Source organism: Rutidosis leptorrhynchoides, chromosome 10, assembly GCF_046630445.1.
Source record: "Rutidosis leptorrhynchoides isolate AG116_Rl617_1_P2 chromosome 10, CSIRO_AGI_Rlap_v1, whole genome shotgun sequence".
Taxonomy (NCBI): Eukaryota; Viridiplantae; Streptophyta; class Magnoliopsida; order Asterales; family Asteraceae; genus Rutidosis; species Rutidosis leptorrhynchoides.
The window spans coordinates 46,477,501-46,484,266 of NC_092342.1; positions in this window are offsets into that span (position 1 = coordinate 46,477,501).

Below are 6,766 nucleotides of genomic sequence, written 5' to 3' on the forward strand. Positions count from 1 at the left end.
TACATCAACTGTCCCTCTCAATTCTAGGTAAAACATAAAAAGTGTTAAAACTTATCAAATAGTTCCTAAATACATTTTTAATAAGCTTAAAATTTATAGAACTCATTTTCGTATCACCGTTAAAGAAAGTTTGTCCCGAAATTTGTTCGAGGTTGTCATGGCTAACAATAAAAATGTTTTCATGACGAATATGAGTTGATGAACAGAGTTTTATCATCATTGAGTGATATAGACAACAATTTGATTATGCGAAGAGTACGAATGAAGCTGTCTCAAAAGATTGAGATCGAGATTTAACTTTTGACGTAGATACGGTTGATTTCCGGAATTTAAGAGATTTAAAGTAAATCTTTGTAATAAGATTTGATTCTTCGGTAATTAAGGAAATTAGGATCTTCTTTGATTAAATGCGTTAACCTGTCTCGATTGCTCTGTCGGATGTTTCACTATAAATCCACTCCCTTCGTTTCCTTATTTTTACAGCTCATACATTTTGTTTCTCTTCCCGACTTTAAGTCAAGCGAATAATAGTCCAGAATTCGTAGAATGAATTTCGGAATGAATATAGTTAATGTTCTAAGAAAGAAACGGTAATAGCACAATCTGACTTGTCAAATTACCAGAATTCAAGAGAAAGATAGGACTATAAAGAAAATACGTTCTTGATATGTTTGGAGATGAGGTAGAATGTAGGAGTCGTGTAACATGGCACATGATGACGTTATGGTCTGTGAATCATTATGTTTCATTAGAAACTCAGCATGACTTACTGTAATATAATCACGTTGATCAAGTGTCATTATATTATACTAACTCATGCTTCAATTCCCAACACTATTTTAAAAACATTCATAATTTAAACTCGAAAGTTTACAGAATATAGAAACTAAACAGTTTCCTTTATGATATAATACGGATATCGCGAGGAGATAAATGATTTCAGATAAGAATAATTATGAAGATATCTTCAGAAATATCGAGGATATTTATAATGAAAGATATGATGATATCTTAGAATATTTAAGATCAGAGGATGATGAAGAATATTGTCCGCAAAGGTTTAGAGTATGGAGCAAGATATTCGCTAAAGACTTCAGCAGTCACTGAATCATTTGGATTCTTTGAAGGCAGATTTAGTCGTTGTGATTTATCCGTAGCCTCCTTCATGGTTTGCTCAATCCGTTTTCCAGTTCCAAACCTTCTCTTTTTCTGAGCTTTGCCAACACACTATTCTTTATTATCGAACTTTTGACAGTTACGGTTGTCTACAGTTTCTGTTGCTTCATTCAGCTTTTTCAAAATTCAGGGTATTGATTCGTATACTGGGTGCTTTTCAGAATTTCAGAATTGAAGGTCAAAATTTCCAGGAGTTACACGTTATATGTATACATATAATTGTTGAAGTGAAAACGCTGCGAGATTCGAGATTGATGATTGATGATTCCCGGTAGTTGGTATGGCAATTATTGTTACAGGATGTAGGTGAGTACATGATGGGGTTTCATGAGTAATATAGATATTTTCAGAGAGACTAAAGCCGAAGTTGCTGGTACATCTGCTGATAATATGGTGGAATATAAAAGGTTCCCGGTAACGATGGAAAAAGGACAACGTATATATCGAGGTTATAATAAGACTAGTCCGACTGAAAAGTTAAAGTTGACTTGCTGGAGCTATGAAAAAACTGGCTACTTTGAAGAGGAATTGCAAAATTATTTTCGGTAATAACAACGCTAATGGCTCACGGATTTGTGTTAAACTTCTACTTAGATTCCGGGAGTTTTCCATATGCATGATTGTGGATAACATGTGGTTGGATCATTATCTCGATTGTTTCTTGATTGAAGTGTTTTCAAGAATCATGAAGGGTTTGAATGTAGATTGTAATCGTCAAGATTACAATGAGGTTTAAGATGAACTCAAGTGGCAAACTTGAAGAAATGTTTAGTTTCATATGTTATAATCAATATTTTAATTCATTTTAATTGTTTAATGTTAGTAGTCCACAATTAGTAGTCCACAGTTAGTAATTCAATAATTCATATACAGTTTAATATATAATATTCGAATTAATTAATACGTATCGTTACCCATTGTATACATGTCTCAGACTCGATCACAACTCAAAGTATATATATTATTTTAGAATCAACCTCAACCCTGTATAGCTAACTCGAGCATTACCGCATATAGAGTGTCTATGGTTATTCCAAATAATATATATATATATATATATGACATCGATATAATATGTCAAAACATTGTATACGTGTCCCGATTTATCCGAGGATATTTAAAGTGCGTAAAATAAATAACAGAAATTAAATAACGATAAATAAAATTGCGAGAATTAAAATTGCGATAAATAAATTGCGATAATTAAAATGTAATAAGGAATTAACAGTTAGCTAGGATTTTGTTAGCATGGATTCTTAATAAAATTTCTCATAGTTAATTTGTTTGTTTCTAACAAATTTTATTTTCGTCCAATGTTTTCTTTATTATGCCACTTGTTAGATTCTGATAAGTCAAAATCCAAATATGAAATTGAATGAAAATGGTTATTCTGTGGTGAATGGATTCGTATATCTGTGGATGTAAGTAGGATAGTAAATGACTGTTGAATCAGATTCGAAGAATGTACAGTGTAACTTATTAATGTGAAATTTAAATATTCCTCGGGTATTACCTACCCGTTAAAATATTTTCACCATTAACAGTTTGTATAAAAGAATTTTTAATTACAATCTTTATAAAAACATATATATATATATATATATATATATATATATATATATATATATATATATATATATATATATATATATATATTTTTTTTTTTTCTTCAGATGTAATCATGGATTTAATGAGTCAATATGATATTAGACTCATTTGATTTACCGTTAGAATAAGAATACATAATCTCTAAAACATTAAAGATTACATAATCGCCATGTCGAACGAAGATAAATGATGTAGAACATCATGTAGAACGATGATTATACTCAAGGTATAGAATGAGATGTTGAGGCATGTGATGTTGAAACTTAGGGTGTTGGTGGTACTGGTGTTGATGTTGGTGGTGTTGCTGAAGCTGGTAAGTTTTGCACCATATTCTCCAAATTGATTACTCGAGCGCGAATTTCTTTGACTTCTTCTATTACTCCGGGATGGTTGACGGTTGGAACAAGCAGACGAATAAGGTTTCGAATTTGAGATAGTATATAATCATGGTGAGATATTCGGAAAATGATGGTAAAAATGGTGTTTCGGACTGGTTTGCCGGTAAGTGCTTCAGATTCTTCGCCAAGAGTGCAGGTTGGTGGGTGAAAAGGATCGCCTTCTACTCGTCTCCATTGATTAAGTCGACTACGAACTCATTCCCAATTCATCCAGAATTGATGATGGCTGATTGGTTGGTCCATTCCGGTTACACTGTTTTCAGAGCTCGTGTGAAAGTCTATATCAGAATAGCTGTCGGAGTTTAAGGAATTTGAACTAGTGGTGAGTTCCATTTCATACGATTGAGTAAAGGGTTTTTCGGTATGAAATGATTTTCGGATATTGGACGATATTCTAATTACATAAAATATCTATATATAGAACAAGAGGTGTCATAAATTACGGAGGAATTTACGGAATATGTCAGACAAAGCTTACAGTAACAGATGCGCTAAGATATGAATTTATGTATACACTTTCTATGCAATAGAGGCAGTAAGACATGTTTAGACTTTAAGGATGATAAGCAAATAATTTTCGACACGAAATGATAAGCAAAACTTTTGACATGCAGACACGGTCGAAGTACAGACTTGCTAAAGCATTCTAACGACTATCAATCAGACTCACTAATGCAAGACCTGGTTCACTAAGACCACTGCTCTGATACCAACTTTAACGTTGGGGACACATCCCACTCAGTGCCTTCCCAGCTAACCGCCTGGTGACCACTGAGCGTGTAACATCCCGTGTTTTTCCGTTAAATTTATTTTTAACACCGTCTTTTTTAGATAATATCTTTCGTTATCTAAATTCGTATCTTTCGTTAAATAACGTTCTTAATATTTCCGTTATTCGATTATAACATCTCCCGTTTATTCTAGCGTTTTTAAAATATTCGTTCGGTTAATTCACACACCCACTTTCAAACTTGAGGGACCAAAGTTGCAAAGGGGCCAAACTAGTTGACTAAGTCAACTAGTCAAACCCCACCACCACCACTCATTCACTCCATCTTCCACCTCCCCATTTTCTCTACTTCCAATTTTTGATCTTAAACTCCAATATCACTAAATCATCATCTAAATTCGATCTAGGAAGCTTGCAACAAAACAAATTACATATTCATGATCCTCTCTTCATCCTCTACATTTTGGTACCAATTTTATCTCGTTTGGGTAACATTTCTAAAACTCTAGATTTCATGTTCTTAGTGTTTTTGACTTGAAATGATGTTAATTAGTGTCTATGGCTCAAGTCTAACATGAATAGGTGTTTGGTATGCTCGATTTGTTGTTTTGAGTAACTAGCTTGAATATGAAAAATGGGTGTGCTTAATCTTGAATTTTGGATGATTAAATGTTGTTTAAATGTTAAAGTTCATGTATTAAATGTGTTACTAGCATCATTAGCTTCATTTTGATGTGTAAGTTGATTTAGAAAAGCTCCATTTACAAAATGATTGAATTCTTGATTTTGGTTAGGGTTTGATGAACTTTGAAATGAACTTTTGATACATTGAATGCTATGACATGTTGTTAGTAAGTGATTAATTGCAATGTATGTCTAATTACCTTTGAAACGGTGTATCGTATGCGTAAATTGGATTCCCGAATCACCGTTTGCATTTTTGAGCTTGAAACGTTAAATAATGATCATTTATTGAGGTTTTTATTGTTGTTAATGATGGATTTGATTGATGAAATGTGTTTGATAATGCTAAAAATGAACATATATTTCATAGCATTATTCCTCAAGAAAGACAAGCTTTTAGTTGCAATTGTTCTATTTACAAGAGATATTCGTTTAAATAATAAAAGGTGAAGACAAAAGACAGATTCGACGAATTGAAGACGCAAACGACCAAAAAGCTCAAAAGTACAAAAGACAATCAAAAAGGTTCCAATTATTGATAAGAAACGTCTCGAAATTACAAGAGTACAAGATTCAAAACGCAAAGTACAAGATATTAAATTGTACGCGAGGACGTTCGAAAATCCGGAACCGGGACCAGAGTCAACTCTTAACGCTCGACGCAACGGACTAAAAATTACAAGTTAACTATGCATATAAATATAATATAATATATAATTAATTATATTAATTATATATATATTATATATATATATATATTATAAAACCGTCGGCAGAGAAACTCCAAGGGTGTGAGCTGTAAATACATTCTCCGCGACTCGCGGAGTTTGAAGAGGATTTTGCCGCGAGTCGCGGAGCCCCAAAAATCAACTCTGGCTATAAAGCAAACCGAATTCTGATCATTTTTCATATTCTATTTCTCTCATCTCTCTATCTATACGATATATATATATATATATAATTTATATTTTAATTTTAATTTTAATTATAATTCTAATAATAAGGGTATGTTAGCGAATATTGTAAGGGTGTAAGTCGAAATTCTGTCCGTGTAACGCTACGCTATTTTTAATCATTGTAAGTTATGTTCAACCTTTTTATATTAATGTCTCGTAGCTAAGTTATTATTATGCTTATTTAAAACGAAGTAATCATGATGTTGGGCTAATTACTAAAATTGGGTAATTGGGCTTTGTACCATAATTGGGGTTTGGACAAAAGAACGACACTTGTGGAAATTAGACTATGGGCTATTAATGGGCTTTATATTTGTTTAACTAAATGATAGTTTGTTAATGTTAATATAAAGATTTACAATTGGGCGTCCCTATAAATTACCATATACACTCGATCGGACACGATGGGCGGGGTATTTATATGTACGAATAATCGTTCATTTAACCGGACACGGGAATGGATTAATAGCCACTAGAATAATTAAAACAGGGGTGAAATTACATTCAAGGGTAATTGGTGTAATTGTTAACAAAGTAGTAAAACCTTGGTTTACACGCAGTCGATAACCTGGTGTATTCATTAAACAAAGTATTAAAACCTTGTTACAATTCGAATCCCCAATTAGTTGGAATATTTAACTTCGGGTATAAGAATAATTTGATGAGGACACTCGCACTTTATATTTATGACTGATGGACTGTTATGGACAAAAACCAGACGGACATATTAAATAATCCAGGACAAAGGACAATTAACCCATGGGCATAAAACTAAAATCAACACGTCAAACATCATGATTACGGAAGTTTAAATAAGCATAATTCTTTTATTTCATATTTAATTTCCTTTATTTTATATTTAATTGCACTTCAATTATCGCATTTTTATTGTTATTATATTTAATTGCATTTTTAATTATCGTACTTTTTAATTATCGCAAGTTTATTTTATCGCACTTTTATTATTCGCAATTTCGTTATCGTTATTTACTTTACGCTTTAAATTAAGTCTTTTATTTATTTAATATTTTACATTAGGTTTTAACTGCGACTAAAGTTTTAAAATCGACAAACCGGTCATTAAACGGTAAAACCCCCCCTTATAATAATAATATTACTTATATATATATTTGTATTTTTAATAAAAGTAAATTAATATAGCGTTGAGCTTTGTTTAAAGATTTCCCTGTGGAACGAACCGGACTTACTAAAAA